Genomic DNA, 22,772 nt, shown 5'->3' with positions numbered 1-22,772 from the left:
CGCAGCGGCGGGTCCCGCCGAAGTTTGCAGGCGGCAGGAAAGCGCCGCGCTCCTTCCCTCCCTCCGGATTGGAGAGGGAGGAGGAAGCGGGGGAAGTGCCGCCGACACCGGCGAGAGGGAGGGCGGCAAGAGAGGAAAGGGGGAGGAGAAAAGGGCCGGCCGGGAACCACCTGCGGCCAGCGCCCGTGCCCCGGGGCCACCCTGCACCCCAGCGCGCCCTGCCGGGGCCACCACGCAGTGCCCGGGCTCCCGCGCCGCCGCCGCCCACTACCCCTGCCGAGCCCCCCGGCGGCCCAGCCCAGTCTCCGCCCGCACCCCAGGCCGGGGTAGGGCGAAGTCGGGCGCCGCGGAGGCGGAAGAGTCGGGACTGCCCAGCCAGCCCTGATCACCTGCGCTCCTGCCCGTGGCGGCTGCCACTCTGCGGGTCCCGCCTCTCAGGGACCGCCGCGGGGCCTGTCTGGGTCCCCTGGTCTGTCCGCTGGAAGGCAGCCAAGACTTTGGGCCGCTTTGATGGACCTGCAAGAAGACCTCAATAAATCGTCCGTTGGCGAGGGATTCTGTAGCTGAGTCTGAACCTGGAAAAAAGCTCTGAGGACCTCTTGAGAGAGTTGAGGTTTTCTTAGTGGCTCACTGTGGCTTCCTGCTTCAGATGGGAGAAGTTCGGGGGACAGCTACCCAACCTGTCTCACCCATCCCAAGCATTACAGTTAGGTTACTAGAACCTAGAACCCCGGACTCCAGGCCTGGAAATCCTGGATGGCTAAGCTAACTGCTCTGGAGAACGTGGTCATGAGATACCCAGCTAACTCAAACCTTCTGGTAAGAAGAATTTGAGGAGACCAAGTCCAATATCCCGAAGCTAAAATCTTACTGGCCTCATCGCTATGTTTGCTCAGCAGAGGAATCTCAGTTCTTTGGTTTCTGCCCTCCAGTTGACCCTCACTGCGTTACTGCTAAGTGCTGCGTGGCCTTTGGGATCAGTCTCCTAGAGAGTCCTGGTCCTGCTCTGCGGGACAGGAGCAATAATGCACGCAGACAACCTGAAGAAAGCACCTTTGGATAGAACTTACTAGACAAATTTTTTTTTCCATCTTTCTCCTATCATTCAGGAGCTTGTTTTTGTTTAATATTTATTTCCCCAGGCCACCTACTAGGACCACCTGCAGGGTTATGAGCAAAAGAAATGTCTGATGTCCGGTTTTTGGTTGTTTTTTTTTTTAAAAAAAACACTTCAATTTTAGAAAGCACTGTATAAACGGAATAAAAGTGTGCTGTTTCCTGAAGAATTATTGTTTAAGTGCCTGTGTTTTGGGCACTGGCTAGGAAAAAAGGTGTCGTGCCCCAGCCATTATGAGACTGTGCATAATATCTTTAAATTTTAGGTAAGCGACGGAATAAAAGTGTGCTGTTTCCTGAAGAATTATTGTTTAAGTGCCTGTGTGTTGGGCACTGGCTAGGAAAAAGGTGTCGTGCTCCAGCCATTATGAGACTGCGCATAATACCTTTAAATTTTAGGTAAGCCGGTCTGCTGGTGGCCCAGCCTGTAATCTCAGCGCTGTGGAGGTTCAGGTAGGGAGTCCCAGGCCAGGTTATTATAGGGAAATGACCCTGTCCCAAAACAATAATAAAGTTTATACAATATCCTTGCTTAAAAAATCCAGTGCCTTTTAGAATATTCAATGTCATGCAAACAGCACACAATCTATTTTGGAACGTTTAATCATTAATCATCACCTGTCTGACATAGTTCTTCCCCCTCCCCTTACTTTATAACCCCTTACTAGCCACCTCCTCCTGTGTTTTTACAGATTGAACTATTCTGTACATTTCATACCAAAGAAATCAGACAATCTGTGAGCTTTTGTGACTGGCATCTTTATACAGTGTAATTTTTTTGAAGTTTATTCATGTTATACTTCTTCAATTCCTGTTTACTGTTAAAGACTATCCCATTCTATGGATATGCCACACTGTGTTGGGCTACTCTGTTAGCAAGCATTTGGGTTTCTACTTACTGGCTATTGTGATTTATGCTGCTATAAACATTCATGTTCAAGTTTTTGTGGACATATGTTTTCATTTCTCTGAGGCACACATTCCTGGGGGTGGAATTGCTAGGTCATGTAGGAACTCTATGTTTAGCCCTATGAGGAATTACCAAACTGTTTTCCCAAGTGGTGGCACCATTTTGCATTCCCACCAGTCATAACAGGGCTGAAGTTTCTCCACCTCTTGCCAACACTTGTTATTATCTGTCATTATTATTTCAGGTGCTCTGCTGGGCCTGCTAGCTCCTTGTTTGGATTTGCATTTCCCCGCTGATTAATGACAATGAACATCTTTTCATGTGTTTATTGGCCACCTGTTTATCTTTGGGAAGAAAGTGTTAGAGAAATGTCTGTTCAGGGTTTTTGTCCTGTTTCTTTTTGTTGCTGTTGTTGTTGTTGTTTTCCATACTGGGAACTGAACCCAGTGCTTCTCTGGTACTAGACAAATGCTCTATCTCTGACCTGCATCTCTACCCACTGCCCTTTTTTTAATTGGTTGCCTTTTATCATTATGATGGAACAGATCTTTATATATACATTCAAATTCCTTATGCATAACATTTGCTTGCTAAATTTTGTTGATACTGAATTTATTGTTCTTTAGTTTATTCAGCACTTCTCTTCCCTTAAGACTATATTCTTGATTTTAAAATATGGTTAAACACATTAAGGGAGGGAGGATATTTTTGTGAGTTTATAATCCTGAAGCAATCTGAACAGATAGATGTTCGTTGTTTGTTTGTTTCTGCTGGGTATCAAACCCAGAACCTCCTGCATGCTAGGAGGATGTTCTACCACTGAGCTACAACACCAGCCCCTAAACAAAAATTTTTTCCATGCTTGAACTTATGTCTCAAGCATGCCAGGCAAGCACTCTACCACTGAGTTACAGCCCCAACTCTTTTTTTTCTTTTTTTGAAACAGGGTCTCCCTATAGCCCCAACTGGCCTGGAATTCAACATGTAGACCAAGCTGGCCTCAATCTCATAGAGACCCTCCTGCCTCTGCCTCCAGAGTGCTTGGATTAAAGACTTGAGCTACCACCCCTGTTTTTTTTTTGTTGTTTATTTGTTTTTTGTTTTGTTTTTTCTATACTGGGCCCTTTTTTTTCTATTTTTTAAATTTGTAACTAATTTTTGTGTGAGAGAGAGGAGTGGAGGGAGAGATAGTGGATATGGGTGTGCCACAGTGCAAGTATGGAAGTCAGAGACAACTTTCAGGAGTCTATTCTAACTTTCCACTTTATTGAGTTAGACTCTCTCTTGCTGCATATTCCAGGATAGTTAGCCTGGATGATTCTCCTGTCCCTACTTCCCATCCTGCCATCTGAGTACTAGGATTATAGATGTTTGCTACCACATCTGGCTTTTTATTTGGGTTCAGAGATCAAATTCAGGTCATCAGGTTTGAACAGCAAGTGCTTTTACTGGCTGAGCCATCTCCCCGGACCTAACTCAGCCCTCTTTTTGTTTTTCCAGATTTTTAAAGACAGGTTTCATGCTGGAGTTTAGGAACTCATAGCAATCCTACTGCCTCAGTCTCCTAAGTGCTAAGATTATAGGTTTGAGGCCACCATGCACAGCTTAAAACGTGTGTATGTGTATGTGTGTGTGTGCGTGTGCGTGTGTGTGTGTGTATCAGAGAGAGAGAGAGAGAGAGAGAGAGAGAGAGAGAGAGAGACTAAGTATTCTTGGTTGGCCTGGAACCAGCCTGGTAGACCAGGCTGGCCTCTAACTCACATAGACCCACCTGCCTCTGCCTCCCAAGCACTGGAATTAAAGGCATGGGCCACCACTCTCTGCTTAAATAGACTTTAAAAAGGACACTCAGAGACAAAATTTAAAATACTTTATGAATATAGGCCATGAACCCTGTTCATTCCATGTTCTGTTTATATATAGAATTTAAGTTTGACTTCGGAACCAGTGAAGTCATTTCATCAAAAAATCCACCTGGATGTGGTAATGCACATCTGATATTCTAGCACTCAGAAGAATGAGGTATCATGAGGACCATGAGTTCAAGGCAGGTCTGAACTATATAGCAAGACCCTGCTCAAGAAGGAGGGAAGGAGGGGTGGGAAGGAAAGGGGAGAGGGAAAGAGTTGCTTTCTGTAATTAAAACTGTTTCCAGTTCCCAGCCGGAGCTCTTTGTGAGCAGAATTATAGGAGCTGTGTTCCCACTCCCTGAGCCAGCTGGCAACTATGGAGGAGTGGAGGAAGAAGGAAGACTGAACTGGGCCGGAGAGTCCTGGGAAGATACTCTGCTAGCATCACATCACACCCTCTCTGCTTAAGATGTGCACTGTTGGAAATTCAGCCCTCCTGAACATTTGTCCCTCACGAGGATATCGGATCATATTTCCTGACACAAAGGCAATGGATTGTCTACCTGATTCTCCTACCCCTGCCTTGGTCTTCCTTCCTCCTACTCCACACAGACTCTTGCTGTTAAGTCCTAACAATCTTCTCTGAGACTTTTCAAATAGCATCTCTTTTAAAATAACCTCAGGTCACCCCACCTACAGTGAATTCCAAATGTGATCACCAAGAATCACCTTTAAAATGCTTGTGGTTTGGGGGTTGGAGAGATGACTCAATGGTTGAAAGCACTGGTTACTCTTGCAGAGGACCGGTTCCGTTCCCAGTTCCTACATGGCAGCTAACAGCAGTCAGTAACTCCAGTTCTAGGGAATCTGAAGCCCTCCTCTGACCTCTGTGGGTATTGCATGACATGGGTGTACTTACACATGCAGGCAATACACTCAAACACATAAATTTTTAAAAAAAATTTTTAATTAAAAAAAAATTAAAAGCCTGTGATTGAAAGCCAGGTTGTGGTACATACCAGAATTCCTAGGAGAGGCAAAGATAGGAAGATCACCCAAAGTTCAAGACCAGCCTGATCTATACTAAGAGTTTCAGGGGGGCTGTAGAGATGACTCAGTGGTTAAGAGCACTGGCTGCTCTGGCAGAGGACCAGGGTTCAGTTCCCAGCACTCACATGGTGGCTAACAACATCCATAACTCCAGTCCCAGGGAATCTGATGCCTTCTTCTGGCCTCTCTGGACAGTGCACACACGGGTGCACTTATATCAGACAAAGCACTCATACACATAAAATAAAAATAAATAAAAAAATAAGAGTTTCAGGGCTGGAGAAACGGCTCAATTGTTAAGAGCACTAGTTGCTCTTGCAGAGGACCAGGTCAGTTCCCAGCACCCACATGAGTAACAACTAGCTGTAACTCCAGTTCTAGGAATCCAGTGCCCTCTTCTGACCTCCATGGACATTGCACACACAGGCTGCACTTACATACATGCAGGCAAAACACTCATACACATAAAAAAAATAAATTTTAAAATATTTTTAGTGTTTCAGGACATTGGCATGAAAGATGGCTCAGTAGATCAAGGCACCTGCCACCAAGTCTCAAGACCTGAGTTCAGTCCTTGGGATCCACATGGTAGAAGAACAGAATGGATTCCCACAAGTTGTCCTCTGAACTCTGCACACACACACACACACACACACTAAGTAAATAAAATTTAATCTTAAAAAACTGTTCAAGGCCAGCCAGGGCTATATAGTAAGACCTTACCTCAAAAAAGCAAAGCAAGCTTAAGGTTGGGAAAGATGGGCACAGTGCTGCATTCTGCTTCCACAGTTTGTTGAACTTTCCTGTGAGTTGGCTAGGAGCAAATATCAGACATCTTGAAAGGCATGGAAAAACTCTTAGGCTATGACTTGAGTGTCCCTGTGGCATCATGTGTTGAAATTTAATCCCCACTATGAGATACTGAGAGAGGGAAACTTAATCTGACTATGGTGTTTCGAGGGGAGGTCTTTGGGAGTTGATTGAGATTAGATGAGGGCATTAGGATAGAGTCCCCTTGATTGAATCTTGGTGGCTTTAAAGAATAAAGGCCAAAAGACACACACATACACACTTGTATGCAAGTGAGTACACATAGGCATACACATACACAGTTACGCTTGTATATTAGTTACCTTTCTGTTGCTGTGATAAAACATCATGAGCAAAAGTGACTTATAGAAGCATGAGTTTATTTTGGCTTATGGTTCCAGAAAGGTAAGAGTCCATCATGGTGAGAGGCACAGGAGCCAGGGGCAGACCTGGTGACAGTGGCAGGAAGCTGGGAGCTCACATCTTCAACCACAAACACGAAGCATAGAGAGTGAACTGGAAGTGGGGCAAGGCCATGTACTCTCAGAGGCCGCCCAGTGACGTGCCCCCTGCAACAAGACCACACCTCCTAAAGGTTCCATGACCTCCCCAAACAGCACCACCAACTGGGAACCAAGTGTTCAAATATGCAAGCCTATGGGAGACATTCTCATTCAAACCATCACAGTTAGAATCAGAAATGCCCCCCAAAGCTGCCCATTGTTGAAGGCTTGGTCCCCAGCAGGTGAATCCAGGCATTGGGAGGTGATTGAATCATAAGGACTCAGACCTAATGAATAGATTAACTCCACTGATGGATTCATACCATGATAGTATTGGGAAGTGGTGAAAAATAGGATTTGAGGTCTGAGTGGAGGACATAGGTTACTGGAGGCATGTCTTTGGAGGGTACATCTTGTTCCTACCACTTCCTGCCTCCTTCCTAGTTGACATGAGGTCAGTGGCTTTCCTCAATATGCCCTCCCTCTGTGATGTTTCTTTGGCCTTACCTCACACCTAAAAACCAATAGAGCTAGCCAAACTAGGGCTGAAAACCCTGAAAGTGTGAGCCAAATTAAATAAAGCTTTCTTTCCTATGTTTTTCCAAGTATTTGGTCACAGTGTTATGCAAAACTAACATACACACACACACACACACACACACACACACACACACTTTCTTGCTATGTGATGCTCTGTGCCATCTTAGAACTCTAAGAGCATAAAGGTCTACACCAGGGTTAGGGATATGGTACAGTGGCTAAGCATGTGCTTAGGATGTGCAGGCCTGGATTCTAGCCCCAGTATACACCTAAAGGTCTTCAGATATACCTCCTCAGCCTATTCCTCCAAAACCACAAGCCCAAATGCACTTCTTTATAAACTTTGTCTGCCTCAAGCATTTCATTATAGTAAGAAAAGTTGAATCAGTACACTTTCTCACTCTTTATGGGACTAGATGTCAGGACCCTTTACTCACCATGGGATGAGGGCAGGACTCTTAGTGTAGTTCTCTATCTAAACAAATCCTCAGAGTTGTCTGCGAGGGGCTGGAGGTAAAGCTCAGTGGTACAGTCTTTGCCTGGAATGCCAGCACTGCAGAACAAAACAAAACCCTCTCAGACTAGGGAGATGAATCAGCAGCTGGTAAAGTGCTTGCTATATAAGCATGAGGACCTGAATTACATCTCCCAGAACCCATATGAAAAATAAGCATTGGGGAGGTGGAGACAGGAAGATCCTGTAACTTGCTGGCCAGCCAGTCTAGCCAAATCAATGAACTCCATGTTCAGTGAGATACCCTTTCTCAAAAAACATATAGTGAAGAGAATTGAGGAAAACACAAGATGTCCACCTCTAGTCTCCACACTCACATGCACACATATGAACATGCACACACATACACAAAAACTCTCAATCTTCAGTCACTAGACTTCTTTGTACTCTTTTTTGAGTATAGTGTCTGATGCCCAACCATTTACTTCATGATTCATTTTGTATCACTCACCTGACTTTCCTTGAGCATTAGTCACAGCTTCCTATTTAATATCTGGTAAGTAGTAAATACAACAGAAGAAATTTGTTTCTTGAAGAATTTAATGTCTAAGTTAAATGGTTGGACTCTGTCCTGTGACACTGTACATCAAGAACAGAGGAAGCAAAGAGCCCAGAGGTCTTCAGCCATAAGCATGCGTGAGATGCTGAGAAGCACTCTCCACTCAGTTCTCCATCCACATACATGGAGAGGATAAAGAGAAATTCCATGACATTAATTACAATACCAAAGTTGTAAAGTCTCTCTCTCTCTTTCTCTCTCTCTCTCTCTCTCTCCTAAAAAATTAACACACAGTACAGAGATCTATATATTTTCTAGCTCTCTGGTATACATAGTACAAACTGGTCCTACATTTAAAGTCTGTTGGTACGTGTTTATATCATCTTATCTCCTAGGGGGTTGCATTTTTAGTATCATCCTATATCCTGATGTGAGAAAGCTCAACAGGCCCTGTGGGATGCAGTCCATGGCCTGGGAATACAATCAGCCAAGACAAAAACCTTTGCCCATCTGGAGACATCAATGAACCAGAGTCTCTTCTGCTGTTAACAGACACAGACACATGGTCATTTTCCTACAGATTGAAAATAGCCCTGGGCTGTGATAACCAGAGATCTTAAGATACAAAGCTGATTGCATCTCTCTCCAGCTTGAAACTTACAGAGCTTTACCACTTAAAGCTTTTTTAACTTACCTTTAGGATTATCCCTGATAAGAGCCACAGTGAATCCAGGGGTGTATATAAGTCCCTACCTTGCCCTGTTTCCAGTCCCTCCTCCTTTTCTTCTGCCTCTTCCTCCTCTGAGTGATCCAAGCCACACAGCCTCTTTTCTTAATTTGGACCATTCTCCCTTCTCTTTCTCTTCTTTTTTCAGTAGGGCTCAAATGTTGATCCTTGGTAAAACATGCCCTCAGCTTCCTGGGCAAGACTCACTATCCTGGGACACTAAACTTCTGAACCTATGAGAATTTATATTTACATGTTTATATGATGTTTTGGTTAATATCTGTGTTAGGATTATGAAAGAAAACAGACTAATTCAAACCTGTGAGAATTTAATGAAGAGCTCACAAACAGATGCACAGATGACAGGCATCCAGGCACTTGGAATCATAGCAATGCTTAAGACGCTTGGGTGTGAACAGTATAAGGGTGCAGCACAACCTAGCTCTCCCCTGCCCCCTATGGCAAGGCCCACCTGCTTAACAGATGGAAATAAGAGCCTAATACTTGAGAGGGAGGAGCTGGTGGAGAGTACACCAGGGAGAGAGATTCACAGGTGAACAAGCTGAGCTCAGGAGGTAGATGAGATTTAGATTCAACAAAAATGTATTGGCCACACTCCTAGGGACTTCCATGTAAGAAGCTCTCAACTACACTGCTATGTGATGTGATGGTCTATGTGATGTAGGACTGTCTTCATTTTATTGTTCTTGTTGTTTGTTTGTTCCTCCCATCATTGGTCTTTTTAAAAAATATTTTAATTTATTATTTTTGTTTTATGTGTATGAGTGTATCGCCTGCCTGTGTGCAAATGCACCTGTGCATGCAATATGCAATGCCCGCGAAGTCAGAAGAGGGCATCAGATTCCCCTGGAACTGGAGTTGGACTCTGCTGGTGGCTCCAGGGCGGGCCCCTGGCTCTGGCCCTTGGCTGTGTGCTGCAGCTTGCCTTCTGACTCTTCCCCATCCAGACTTTGTCCCCGGCTTTCTGCCATGTTCCTCTTACTCAAGATGTGCCACACTAACTTCAGGAACTAGCAACAGTACACACTTTCCAGAAAAAGGGACAGGCATGGAAAATGTCATGTTTACATTCCGTGGCCTCTAAACTGAACCCACAGACTCTCTAGACTTGACATACTCTGTTGCATACAAATACTTGAACAATCCACCACGCCTATGACTTTAGTTATTGCTTAATTACAGACAATGTCCAAATCAACATCTCGAGCGAGGGTTCACATCTCAGCTCTTATCACTTACCAGCCATCCGGCCCTGGAGAAAGTCATTCCCTCTCATATTTCAGCTCCTCGTCCATAAAATGGAGATGAGAAGGGAATAATCCTCAAATAATTGTTGTGAGGGACACGTGAGTTAAAGCATGACACATGCTTAGTCATCATCCACCGAACACCTGTCACTACAAACTAGGCATCTCATTCTGCTTCCCCCTCCCCCTCCATACACTTATCATAAGTTCAGTTGATAAAGACATTTCAGCCTGAAAATCTCATATGTGCCCCTAACTAAGTACCTCTGCTCCAGAACCAATTTAGGAATAGTACTCAAAAGACTGAGGCAGGAGGATTGTAAGTTTGGTGCCAGTTTGGGCTATATAACAAGATCCTGTTTCAAAACAGAACCAAAATAATAATGATATCTACTACCTTGTGTGCTAATTCAAAAGGCTAGAATTTGAAAAATAAACAAACAAACAAAAAAGGTAACACAATCTCAACTAGAACAATTGGAAATAAATTCTCTACAGCTCTCCAATGACAACTCATGAAGTTTGCAAAGAACAGTGCTACAGTTCTCAACCAGAATTAGGGCAGAAACCTCTCTCCAAGCCAGGAGGACCTGGAAGCACCTGGATGGCATATGCTTTTGAGTTTGTTGTTTTCATGTGGATGCTTTGGTTAGCTGCTTCGTAAACTACATCTGGTCCCTTCTGTAGTATCAGGTTACGTGCTGCGGAACTGTTTTCACCCAGTAACCAGCTTTTGTCCATGGGCAATGCGAAAAAACTATGATTTTACTTGCTACAGATACTTGAGAAATTTCTTTTTTTTTTAAATTTTTTTTTTAATTTAGTATTTTTATTTTATGTGTATGAGCGTATAGCCTGCATGTAGGTGGGTGCACCCAAATCATGCAATGCCGCGGAAGTGAGAAGGGGGCGTTGGAGTCCCCTGGAACTGGAGTTAAGGATGGTTTGTAGCTGCCATGTGGGTGCTGGGAATCAAACCCAGGTCCTCTGCAACAGCAGTCAGTGCTCTTAGCCACTGAGCCATCTCTCCGGCCCCAAGAAATTTCTTTTTAAAACTGATGAACGATACTGCTTTGCCCAAGAAACAAGTATTTTTTTTTTCCTCTCATAATTAATCATTGTAAATTTTTTGACAAGCCCTCATAAAAAATTATCTTTCTTAGAGTTTAGTATGTCCATTTATGTTGGTTTTTATGACAAATTTGTGTATGTGTGTTTTGTTTGCTTTGTTTTGAGACAGGATCTCATGTAGCAGAGGCTGGCCTCTACCCACTGTATAGCTGCGGCTGTGTGCTGGGATTCCAGACATGTGTACCCATGCCTGGATTATGCAGTGCTGTGACTGAATGGAGAGCTTTGCTCATGCCAGGCAAGCACTTTACCAACTGAGTTATAGGCCCAGCCCTGACAAATTCAGTTTCTGAGCTAATTCCTTATAGAACAATGTCAGGATGGGATGTATGTATGCTAATTGTACCCCATTTTAACATCACCATTATTACTCCTTATTCAACTTCCCATGGCCACATGCTTTTTAATTTTTTTTAAATATTTTATTTATTATTTTAATTTTATGTGTATGAGTGTATTTCTTGCATGCATGTAAGTGCACCCATGTCATGCAATACCTGTGGGGGTCAGAAGAGGGTGTCATATCCCCTGGAGCTGGAGTTATGGATGGTTGTTTGTTGGGGTCCTCTGTTATGTGAAGTAGAAGTCTCTTCATATCCGGATAGCTCACGAGTTCGGAGCCATGTGCTAAGACTCCTTTCATAGCAGGGTGCCTTCCTGGCATTTTTCCTGACTCTCCTTTTGAAGTGCCTGCCACAAATGCCCTAACATAAACATGGCCTCTGGCTCTAGGACATTTCCACATGCAAATGAGGCATCCCCAAAATACCTATCAGCTAAAGCTTTTACCACTACCCCCATGGTATAAAATATCCCAGTCTTCTCTCAATAATAGAGAGCTGGATCACTAGGAGCTAGGAGCTGAACACTTAATAAAAGCTGTAACACAGACTAAGCAGAGTCCTGCGTCTTACTACTGGTGATCCAGCCTCTCCGGGGGACAGCATTCCTCTGTCACCGACTCATGGATCCCAGCTTCAGCTGCCTTGCACTATTCCTGCGTGTTCCAATGGCCGGTGGAACTCGCATATTGAGGAAGGTGCACAGGTGAAATCAGGGCGGAGACACGGCTGGACAACGCTCCAGCAGCAGAGACCCACAGAGACACGGAGAAGCCCGCGGGGCCAGACCCACCTTCTTCCAGGGCGCGCAGCTGAGACCAGGGGACCGATCCCCGCGGGACCGCGCGCACCATAGTTGTTAGCCTCCATGTGGGTGCTGGGAACTGAATCTGGGTCCTCTGCAAGAAAAGTCAGTGCTCTTAACCACTGAGCCATCACTCCAGCCCCTAATTTGTATATTTTTTCATGTGTATATAGTGAGCTACTTCAAATCCTTGTTGGAAAACAGAGAGGTACAGTAAATTTAATTTGTAGGGAACTGTTTAGTATAAATGACATTATTCCAAATTAACCCCTCTTACTGCTTTATTATGTGGTTTTGTTTTGTAAGCAAGGTCTTCTTAAGCAGGAGCCCAGGCTGGCCGCCAATTTATCATCCTCCCACTTCAGACTCCGAAGTGCTGGAATTGCAGGTGTGTGCCACCACACCTAGTTCCTCTTACTGCTTTTTACTGTTCTAAGGTGACAAACATTCTTAATGTACTCTCAAGAGGAGGCACTGAACCAGTTAAGCTCCCCCTGATAATTGCAGTGACTGCCCGACTGCCCTACTGCCCAAACTGAACATACCAAGCAAGTTCCTGAATCACAACTGCTCCACTGGGGCATGCCAGATCACCTTATCTAAATAGGAGGCCTCTCCCTGTCCATGCTCAAAAGACTGACATCCAAGATGACAAAATGAGGCAGGCTGCATATCTGTAATCCAGGGCAGTCGGGCAGGTTTGAGGCCAGGCTGGTGACAAAGTGGGACTCTTTCATAAAAGAGAGATTGCCCATTAACCTGTAAACAACCCTAATGAAACTTAAAGACACACATGCACACATGCGCTCATGTGTATACACACACACACACACACACACACACACACACACAAGATATGAAAGTAGAAGGGGAACTAGGTGGGAAGAGGAAAGTGATTAGGGGGAGGGAAACAAGAGAGGCTAACAGTGAGTGGATATAATCAAAATACATTATGAAAATATCATGAGGGGGCTGGAGAAATGGTTCAGCAGTTAAAAGCACCGGCTGCTCTTGCAGAAGACCCAGGTTTAATTCCCAGCACCCATATGGTGGATAACAACCAACCATAACTCCTGTTCCAGGAGATCCAGTACTGTCTTCTGACCTACATGAGCATTGCATGACACAGGTGCACTTACATGCAGGCAATACACTCAAACACATAAAATAAAAATAATAAATAAAATATTTTTATAATGTCATAATGAAATCCATGACTCTGGGAACCGAATTCATGTCTTTTTGGTTGTGAGCCTGAGCCTTTAATGGCTGTCAGCCCTCTAGCCTCCCAGCCTGAAATCCATTACTCTGTATAATGATCATATGCTAATAAAAAGCAGAGAGAGAAAAAGAAAAAGATAAGCCCAGCAAACTTGCTGTTCTGTAAATCCACAGCATCTTCCGTCTGCAGCTTTCAGTCCTCCTTCAGTATCCCTCTTTCAGCCATTTAATTACTTCACTCTTTATCATCCCAAAGAAGTGGGAGGCGGGGTGTGGTGGCGCACGCCTTTGATCTCAGCACCCAGGAGGCAGAGGCGGGTGGATCTCTATGGGATCAAAGCCAGCCTGGTCTACATAGTGAATTCCAGGCTAGCTGGGAGTACAGGGAGACCCTGTCTCCAAAAAAAAAAAAAAAGGCGTAGAAGAAAAGATAATCAAATAGTAGGCTGTCATGGGGGCAGGAACGACTATTCTCTTTGGTCAAAATGGAAAAATTCTTTTCTGATTTCATGAAGTTCTGAAAATTCACTGTAAAATCATGTGTAGAAATTGCTCATGTTTTCCACTTGAAGTAATGGTTTAATTGCTTCTTTTTTGATCATGAAGCTCTAAGCATGGCATAAAAGCTTGTTCTTTTTAGTTATGAAGAAGTTATTTTAAATTTAGGATCCTTGCTTTACTGGGTTTTTTTTTGTTGTTTTTTTTTTTTAACCTACCAGCTGATCCTAATGCTACTTCAAGGAAGTAATTGGATTCAAAGAGGACATCGTTTTCATGCTAGGAAGTCTTCAGGAGAAAAACCTATACTGAGAAAAACTTTGGGAATTATATAATCCTTTACTTCCATTTCTCATATCTCATGAAGGTAGCTAAATTTAATTTTGGCTATTTCTTTTGGGAAAATGCAAAATGTTAACATTTTAAATTATTATACTTGAGTAAATAAAACCTGATAAGGGAACACTGTCAGGAACTGAATAACTTACCATTTTCTGCAGGAAATGATAATCTGCAATATTGCCTATCCCCAAGGGTCAAATCCAAAGAGGTTTTTCATTAATTTGGGAGGCTGGAGAGTTCTCAGAAATTCCCATATTAATGTATCTTAGTCAGAACTGGATTTACTGTGAAGACAAAAGTGAAGCCTGAGGCCCCTCCCTTCCTCTTTTCTTAGACCCAACAAAAAAGCTTTACTAATGTTTTCAAAAGGTCATATACTTTTTGTAAAATTTTCAGAAATCACTTTAGTGAGTATTCTTTTTTCCTGCAAGAGAGACTACAAATTGTTTACATTTCTGGTTGCATAAAACCTGGATCCATATCTCAGCTCAATGAAAAACAATTTTGCAAAATAATACTGTAGCTGCAACAAATAAGCTGTTTTAGTGTGTGTGTGGGTGTGGGTGTATGTGTGTGTATGTATGTAGAGGCCAAGAATCAATGCTGGGTGTCTTCCTCTATCTCTCTCCTCCTCACATTTTGAGGCACAGTCTCTCACTGAACCTGGAACTTGCCAATTTAGCGAGACTGGCTGGCCTGCAAGCCCCAGGGATCCCTCCATCTCTCTCCCTGACTCTGAGGTAAGGGGGCTGTGCTGCCACACCAGGGTGCTTTTATACCAGTTCTGGGGGGTTGAACTTGGGTCCACAGACCTGCATGGCAAGCCCTTTACCATATGAGCCATCTCCCCAGCGCCTACTCCTTGCTTTAATTGCACAATGCTGGAAAAATGTGAATCTACTTGGGTTAGTTATATAAAATTATTATTAAAGTAAAATGAAAATAGAATCCAAATAAGGAATGTTTAATATCAAATAAGCCCAACTATAATTTCAATAATTAGGTTTTAACTTTTATTAATAATTTAGCCATAATTCACATTGCCTAAAAAACTAGAGAAACTTGGCAGTAATTCAGTATACAATTAAGATATCACAGACCTGACAGATTTGTAAAAACCCTATGCCTCTAATGAGTTGATATATAATACCTCAGCATCTTCCCTTCCAGAACAAAGTATGATACATGAAATTACCAGTATATTAAGACCATAACATTTGCAGGTCCATTAAAATCTTTTGGTTTGGAAACAACTGTTTTATCAAATTAAAGCATGTGTGGTAAATGAAAATCCTCAAAGAACATTCTTTCTGCCAGGCTTGGTGGCACATGCCTTTAGTCCCAGCACCCAGAAGGCAGAAACAGGCTGATCCTTGTGAGACTGAGGCAGCCAGCCTGGTCTACATAGCCCATTCCAGGCTAGCTGTGGCCACAGAGATCCCATCTCAAAAAAAGAATACTTCCTGTAGTTTAAATGCAGGAATTATATTCCCACCCATGCTCGCTAATCTCAAATTACCAGGAAATTAGAGAGAGAAAAAGGTAATTCACAGGACAGTTCAGTACCCAAAGCAACCTAAATTTTTGTGGCCCATAGTTAACACCTCAAATTATACTGAGAAACAATCAAGCAGCCAAAGAGAAAAGTAGAGGATTCTGAGAAGCTATAATTTTACCCTTTTAGTTTCTGCCTGTCTGCTGTAGAGTGGCTTAGTTTACATAATCTGCACCTTTTTGAGTGTGTTACCAACATCAGCTTCCAGTTCACCATGGCCACCCAGCACAGGACTCCCAGAGCTATCATGGAGTACTGGCCAGGTCCTCAGTCCTAAACAGCTGTTGGTGGAGATACTGTGACAAATATAACAAGCCGACACAGACTACATATCCCCTGGATAACTTGGCCCACAATCCCACCTGGAGCAAGTTCTATGCTCTGTTAACAAAGATGATTTTACTTAAATTGTGTTCCTGCCTCCATAGATGAAGCAAAAGTTTCCTTAAAGCACTATGGTATCTTGAAAGTGAAGAGACCAAGTCAAGCTCAAGTGTCTGAAACTTGAGGGTAGGGAGGAAAAACAGAAAGTATTCTCCTGGAGTATGACAGTGATTTCCTTCTTGTAAATGACTGGCATTTTCAAGGCACACAACACTACTGGGCATAATGCCAAGGACTATACATACTTTATCTCAGTTAATATCTAGAAACAGGCTTTCAATGAGGATTTATCAGCTATTGCGCAGGTAAGACATAGATTGAGAAGAGTAGTGTGAGAGCGAACAACAAATACGTAAGACAGACATGCTAGATTTCAGTGTAGTTTATCAGATCCAGGAGGTTAGACTTGAAGACATTATAAGCCGATGATCCCTAAAATTTCAGTTGGTATACAGATATTGCCTTGTGCATGGGAACATCATTTACTTAAGAGTGGTCTAAGGCTCGAACCCTGAGCCTCAGGCTTTCCAGGCAAAAGTTTTACCACTGAGCTACATCCCCTGACCCAGAAAGTCATTTCTTTTGAAGGTTCTTCAATATTTCTTTCCCATCAAGTTAGAAATACTGTTTGCTAAGTCACCGCTTTTCTATGAGTCCAAACCAGTTAGTAGTGGTATATAGCTAGAATGTAATATTTTCATATGGAATGACATGGGTTTGTCATTATGTAGTGCAAAAAGTTTGTTTCTTTTTCAGGAAAGATTAAAATAATGAGTGTATTTAAAGAAAAATATTAAACATGATTGTATAGCTAGACTCTTAGGCCTAGTTATCCAATCAACACTAATCTTGTGTTACTATAAAGCTACTTTGTAGATTTGATTAAAGTCTCTAATCATCTGGATTTTGTTTTTAATTAATTAATTAATTAATTAATTAATTTGATACAGGGTCTTACTAAACAAGCTTGGCTAGCCAAGAACTTGTGACCATTCTCCAGTTTCTGCCTTTTTTTTTTTAATTATTAAAAAAGATTTTTAAGAAAACGAGAATGTGGGGCTGGAGAGATGGCTCAGTGGTTAAGAACACTGACTGTTTTTACAGAAGACCGGGGTTCGAATCCCAGCACCGACATGACAGCTAACAACGTCTGTAACTCCAGTTCCAGGGGATCCGACAGCCTCTTCTGTATTCCATGGGCATTGCACGACATGGGTGCACTTACCTACATGCGGACAATACACACATACATATAAAATAAAAATATAAATAAAACATTTAAAAAAAAAGAAAATGAGAATGTAAAAGATGTTAAAAGGATATGGGAATGGAAATATTTTCCAAAATAGAAAAAAATGAGGAAGCCTAAGCAAATGATAAAAGTCTGTGTAGGTTTGTTATGATATATAAAGATTGAGACAAAAATAATATACACATAATCTTAAAATTTCTAAGGTCGTAGTTTAGTCAACTAGTTTAAGGAACAAAACATATGTCTAGTCAAGGTTTATCTGAGAAAGTTTAGTTTTTGCCCAAGCTTTATCTACACAGCACATGGTAATTAAAAGTGCCAGACTGGTGGAACTAACCTTCTTGGATGTTTAACAGCTATACTTTGAGGCCTATATGAGTCTGGTCAGAGGGACTTAAAGGACAGTTTTTGCTCCTTGACTTCCAAAGTCGACTAAGTTCCAGGAGACTATGGAGCATCTCTCAAAATGTCCTGTAACTGTGGTGAGTCACCTGTCCTCTTTTTCAGGAAGACAATGAAAACCCCACCAGATGGACTTGAACCAGTGTCCAGTCTACAAAGAAGAGGGTTAACACAGAGGAAACATTTTCTCCATGCTTCCAAGTGAAGCCAGCCACGGTAGAGCAGTATCTTTGACTTATCGTCACATAGACAGAACTGGTAAAAGAAAGGAGCCAGGGACTCCTCCCAAGCCCATGTTACCCCTGAGGAAGAGATCCTCAAGTGACCTTAAGAGTAAAAATAAATTGGTTTATATGGGCCAACTGTATGGTCTTACACACTCAAAAGGAAAGTATAACCAAAGATTAAAGTGATCAGTATATTTCTTTAAGAGTTCAAGGGATTACACTTCCCAGACATTAGACTTAAACACATATAAAATGTTATTTAGACAATTATTTCTCATTGATGATTTTGTTCCTAATCAGAAAGTGCTGCTCAGATGTAAGACTTCAATTTTGGTTTGCAATACTGTAGTGCCCACCTGTAGCTAAGGGAGACAACCCACTATTGTTCTAAAATGATGACTAAATTTGTTTTTTCTCCCCATCTAGAAGTCTTTTCGAGGGAACTGACACTGATTCTAGCCACTCTAACAGCTATCAAAGTGCCGGAAAACAAATCCTGAGTCCATCACTATCAAGTCCAGCCTTGGCAGACTAAAGAAAAATGAGGAGGAACCCAATAGAGGGGTGCTTTTTGAAGCTCTTGTCAAGAAAATCCAATGGACTCTGATATGAACATTTGAAATTTGCCCTGTTCTGACTTTTTTCTGATTCCCTGTCTAGAACGTGAAATGCTAACTACTCTTGCCTTTACTTCTCCTTCACATCTCCTAGGCACCAGCCAAGGACTTTCTTTTCTCCCTACATTTAAGAGTGATACAATTTGGGAGTCTTTTAGATAGACCCAGTGAAGGGGTACCGCAATTGCCTCACCCTGTGTATTAGTCACTTTTCTGTTGCTGTGATAGAAACACTGACCCAAGCAATTTATAGAAGGAAGAGTTTATGTGAGCTTACGGTTCCAGGGGAATTACAGTCTGTCATGGCAGGGAGGCATGGTGGCTGGAGATGGCTGGAGGTGGCTGGAGCATGAGCAGCAGAAGCTAAGCTCTCACATCATCACATAGGCACATGAAGCAAGAGAGTGGCTGGAGATCTGGCAAGGCTTAAGAACTCTCTAAGTCCACCCCCAGTGACGTGATTCCCCCAGGATAGCCACACCTTCTAAAACCTCCCAAAACAGCACCATCATCTGGGGACAAAATGTCCAAGCACTGGGAGCCTATGGGGGCCATTTTCATTCAAACTACCACATTCTACCCCCTGGCCCCCCATAGGCTCATGATCATATAAAATTCAAAATGCATTTACTCCAACTTTAAAAGTCCCCATAGTCATTATCAGTTTCAATACTATTCAAAAGTCCACAGTCCAAAGTGGACTCAGGTAAATATCTTAACTGTAAGCCTCTATAAAATCAAAAGACAAATTACATACTCCCAACATACAGTGGAACCAAATACACATTACCATTCCAAAAGGGAGGAATGGAGGCATAGTAAGGAAATACCAGACCAAAACAAGACCAAAAACCAGCAGGGCAAACACCAAACCCAGTAAACCAGCAGGGCAAACACCAAACCCAGTAGCTCCATGTCTGTATTAGTCAGGGTTCTCTAAAGAAACAGAACAGGTAGAATGAATATATATATATATATATGTATATGTACGTATAGAGATTTATCAGCTTAGCTCACAGGATAGAGTCCAAGTAGTCCAACAATGGCTGCACCACATGCCTCCTGAGAGGCTGAGAATCCATAGTTGTTCAGTCCACAAGGCTGGATGTCTCAGTAGTCCCAATCTGGCGCTGAAGGTCTGACAAATTCCAAAAGATCAGCTAGTCTTTAGTCTACAGCAGCAAGACAAACTCACCAGCCAGAGAGAAGGCAAACAGCGAGAAGCCTGGCGTTCTCCTCTGCCTTGGTCTTTTATACCAGCTGCCATCAGAAGGTAATGCCCACATTTAGGGTGTGTCTTCCGGCTTTAGATGATCCAATCAAGAAGATCTCTTTCATTTCAGTTAATCCCAGATCCAATCAAGTTGACACCGAGGATTAGCCATCACACTGGCCAACTTCTGGGACTTTACTTCCAAAGGGCTTAGAAGGCTCAGCCTCTCTAGCTTTGCTGCGTGCAGCACACATCTCTCTCTTGTGCTGGTACCACTCCCTGTATGCAGGTCTTGGCAGATGCCTCATGGCTCTGGCATCACGAACTTCTTGGGGTCTCCATTGCCAACCAGGCTTCACCTTCACAGCTTCATGCAATGGCCTATCAGGGCCTTCTCTAGGCAGGGGCACCCCTGCTTCACGCTGCCTGGCCTCCGAGGCTTTCTGAAACCTCAGAGGAAGAATTGATGACCCCTTCACGCTTCCATCTTTAATGCTTCTAAAGCCAGCACGGAGTGAATGACACTGCCAAGTTCAACTGCAAGTTTGGGGTGGACTCCTGCCTGCTTTATCCATTTTAGAAGCTTTTCTCTTCAGTGGCCCCTGTAGCATTTTCCTTTCACAAGTTGGATGCTTAACTGGGTGTTGTCTTGCCCTGGAGGCATTCTCTCCATTGTTTAAATTTGAATCTCTAGGCCCTTCCTTAATCACTTTAATCTCCTTAATCACTTTAATCTCCTTATCAGTGGGATCCTCTTATCACATTCCAGGGCTCCAGCATTAGTCTTCCTAGTGCTCTTTTTCAATCCAACCCGTATTTCTTTCTGCCCCATTTTCTCTCTTTCACTGTAGATCTTCATAATATTCACCATTAATAGCCATGCCACCATTTCTATATTAAGCTGTCTTGAAATTTCTTCCGCCAAAGAAATTAGTCCATTACTTTTCAACTTAGCCTCAGGCAAGCTTTTTGGTCTAGGGCAGACTCCAGCCAGACTCTTTGCCAAAATATCCCAAGTGCTGCTTAAGTCCTTATTTTCCTCTGGAACTACATTGTTCTCAGCACTGCTTTCTTCCAAGTGTTTACTAGAAAGGCCTGTTAAGCTCTGTTTACAGCAATCAATCACTTTTCTAGCCCAAACTTCCAAAGTCTTCCACATTCCTCCAAAACCCCACATGGTCAGGTTCTTCACAGTCAACAGCCCACTCTCTGCTACCAATTACTGTATTAGTCACTTTTCTGTTGCTGTGATAGAAACACTGACTCAAGCAATTTATAGAAGGAAGAGTTTATGTGAGCTTACGTTCCAGGGGAATTACAGTCTGTCATGGCAGGGAGGCGTAGTGGCTGGAGGTGGCTAGAGGTAGCTGGAGCATGAGCAGCAGAAGCTAAGCTCTCACATCATCACACAGGCACAGGAAGCAAGAGAGTGACTGGAGATCTGGCAAGGCTTAAGAACTCTGTAAGCCCACGCCCAGTGACGTGCTTCCTCCAGGATAGCCATACCTTCTAAAACCTCCCAAAACAGTGCCATCACCTAGGGACAAAATGTCCAAACACTTGGAGCCTATGGAGGACATTTTCATTCAAACCACCACACCCTGCACCCCTCTTCAGCATGGAAGAAGCCAGAGTGGTCTGTGTTCCAATTCCCTATCATCAATTTTAGTAACCTCTTCAGGGGATGGTGTGATAAGAATAGGAGGTAGGAATTGGCTAGGCAGTTAGGGTAAAAAAAAAAAAAAAAAAAAAAAAAAAAAAAAGTGGCCAGGGCTGGAGAGATGCTCAGCAGTTAAGAACACTGGCTGTTCTTGCAGAAGACCTAGGTTCGAATCCCAGCACCCACATGGCAACTCACAACTATCCATAACTCCAGTTCTAGGGGATCCAATGGCCTCTTCTGTCCTCACGGGCATTGCACAACATGGGTGCACTTACCTACGTGCAGGCATAACACTCATACACATAAAATAAAAATAACAAATAAAATATTTAAAAAAACAAAAGAAAATATGCTGGATAGCTTTAGCGTCAACTTGACACACCTGGGTTGAGGGAGCCACAACTGGGGAATTGCCTCTATTGGACTGGCCTGTGGCCATGTCTGAGGGGCATCTTTTTGATGAGTGATATGGGAGGGCCCAGCCCACTGTGGGTGGTGCCACCCCTGGGCAGGTGGGCCTGTGTTGCATAAGAAAGGCTGAGCAGGGGACAAGGGAGCAAGCCAGTAAGCAGCATTCCTCCATGGCCTGTGCTCCAGCTCCTGCCTCCAGGTTCCTGCCCTGAGTTCCTACCTTGGGCTCCCAGATGAACTATGACCTGGGATATGTAAGCTAAATAAACCCTTTCCTGCCCAAGTTGGTAGTGGTCAGAGTATTTTGTCATAGCAATGAAGAACAAACTAGGACAGAAATGTAGCCAGTTTCTTGACTAAAAGCCAAAATGTCCTTGAGCCTCTTAGCAACAAACTCTGTTCCAAAGGCCAAAAATGTCAAAAGTATTTGGGAACTTTTATCTAATCCCTAAAAGATTTTAGGGCTACCTCTTCAGAGGGAGGAATGTTAGAGTAGCAAAAGGTCCCATTAAAAAAAGAAAAAAGAAAGAGTACATGAAGTTATTGCAGGGGAGGGAGTGGGCGTGAATTTGATCAAAACACCTTATATGCATGTATGAAATTATCAATAAATTTTTTAAGTTAAAAAAAAGATTTAAAAAAAATGTTTGAGTGTTTTGCCTGCATGTATGTATGTTCACCATATGTGTGCCTGATGCCCCAAGAGACTAGAAGAGAGTGTTAGATGCCCCCAAACTGGAGTTACAGATGATTGTGAACCACCACATGGGTGCTGGGAACTGAACTCAGGTCTTTGGAAATACAGCAAGTGCTTTTAACTGCTGTATATTTGTATGGGGATGGGGGTTGTTTTGTGCTCATGAATACAGTGCCCACAGTGCCCAGAAAAGAGCACCAGATCCCCTAGATCTGGTGGCTATGAG

Source organism: Nannospalax galili, unplaced genomic scaffold, assembly GCF_000622305.1.
Source record: "Nannospalax galili isolate Female #2095 unplaced genomic scaffold, S.galili_v1.0 scaffold186, whole genome shotgun sequence".
Classification (NCBI taxonomy): Eukaryota; Metazoa; Chordata; class Mammalia; order Rodentia; family Spalacidae; genus Nannospalax; species Nannospalax galili.
The sequence above is the reverse complement of the archived record's forward strand: the minus strand, read 5'-3'. Positions refer to the sequence as shown.